This window comes from Etheostoma spectabile, unplaced genomic scaffold (genome assembly GCF_008692095.1).
Source record: "Etheostoma spectabile isolate EspeVRDwgs_2016 unplaced genomic scaffold, UIUC_Espe_1.0 scaffold431, whole genome shotgun sequence".
Taxonomy (NCBI): Eukaryota; Metazoa; Chordata; class Actinopteri; order Perciformes; family Percidae; genus Etheostoma; species Etheostoma spectabile.
In genome coordinates this window covers 207602-209666 of record NW_022605607.1, presented here as the reverse complement: position 1 = coordinate 209666, position 2065 = coordinate 207602, and positions in this window count along the sequence as shown.

The window sequence follows — 2065 nt, the reverse complement described above, 5'->3', positions numbered from 1 at the left end:
AGTCTCCACAATAGGTAAGGGACTCTGTTTTCATCTAGTCAGACCCCCTGCCAGAGCCCCCCGACCCCCCCCCCGACCTCATATCACGCGTACCAATACTCCCGGACGATATTAGGCATTCCGAATCTATAGTACCAGTCAGCAACTTTATAATTTTATTTCAAATACATCCAGCACCCGTCACATTACCAGCACCAACCATCAACACTGCCATTTGACTGTATGAATATTTACACACCCAGCAAGGTCAACCCGCTGTTCAGAGCCTCATGGCGTTGCTAGCCAGCCACCTGACTACTCCCACCGAGGACGCTTACAACGTCCCCCCGCTACTACGTGACTGGTCGATTGCAACTAGTCTGTCCACCACGAGGACCCGCATCCTACAACGTACCACTGTACGCTCGATGGTGTTGCATAGTCTGTCCCACCCACAGAGGCGCTCTCTTACAATGACCCCCGTCACCGCGACAGCACTGGTGTTGCCCATCACGCTCATGTCCCCACACCAGACGGCACGATCCTACCAACCGTCCTGTTAGCTCGATGGCCCGTTGCCATGCCGCTCCTGTCACACCACACGAGGACACTATAACACCGTCCTCGTGCCCAGTGACCAGGGCGTTGCATGTCCCTCGTCCCAACAGAGGAAGCTCACTACACCCCTCCCTGCTAGTGATGGCCGTTGCCAATATTCTGTCCACCAGAGGACCGCACCTCACAAAGTCCCCGTTAGTGATGGCGTTGCACTGCAGTCTGCACCTCCACGAGCGCCCCCAACGCATCCAACCAACGTCCCTCGCCTTCACGTTGCTGGCCCGCTTGATACGTCTGTCCTCCACCGAGGACACCGCTCTACCCCAAAGTCCCCCCCTTCAGTGCTGGTGCTGCCCATCAGTATGTCACCCCACAGACGACGCCTCCTACAACGTCCCTCGGAGTAGCTCGAGACTGGTGTCGCACTCCCACGCACCGTCCCAGAGGGAGGCGCTTCTACAAGTCCCGTTGTGCGCGATGGAGTCCCTGTTGATAGTCTGTCCCACCACAGAGTGACGCTATACAAAGTCTCTGTTAGTGATGGCGTTGCATACGTCCCGCCTCCACCACCCACACCTGAGGACAGCCTCTCCAACGTCCCCGTTAGTTGATCGGTGGTTGCAAACCTAGTCACTGCTCACCAGCAGGACGCTCTCCAAACAGTTCCCTTTAGTGATGGTGTTGAATCGTCTGTCCACCAGAGGACGCTCTACAAACTGTCCCCGGGTTTAGGGATGCTGTTGACATAGTCGTCCAACACCACGAGGACGCTCTACAACTCCCTGTTATCGATGGCCTGGCAATTTCAGTCTGTCACCAAGAGGACGCTCTACAACGTCTCCCTCGTTAGTGATGGCGTTGACCATAGCCTCTGCCTCAAACAGAGGACCCGCTCAACAACGTCCCGTTAGTGATGGCGTTGCAATAGTATGTCCACAGCAGCGCAGCACGCTCGACAACCGCCCCCTGTTAGTGATGGTTGCACTACAGAGGTCCTGCTCCTCAACGAGGAAGCTCTCCTACAACCGTCCACCCCGTAGTGAGGGCGTCTGCCATAGTCTGCCTACAGAGGACGATCCTACCCAACCGTCACCCCCCCCCCCCCCCCCCCCCCCCACGTCACCAGTGCATGCGTGTGGCAACTCAGCATGTCCCACCCCAGACGGACGCTCTACCCACAACGTCCGGTTACCGGGATCGGCTGAGTCTGCCAGTCAGTCGTCCCACCAGAGGACGCCGTCTACAACTGTCACAGTTAGCCTGATGCGCGCTGCATACGTCGATCCCACCACCGCACGGCACCTCTACAACGTCACTGACTTAGGACTGCGTTGCATACCGGTCTGTCCACCAGCCCCCCCCCCAACCCCCCGGACGCGCTTACAACGTCCCTGTTAGTGATGGCGTGCACTAGTCGTCCACCCAGGACGGACGCTCTACCAACCGTCCGCGATCGTGATGGCGTTGCATCCAGTCTGCCTCCACACAGAGGAGCTCTACAACATCCCTGTTAGTGATGCGCGTGGCA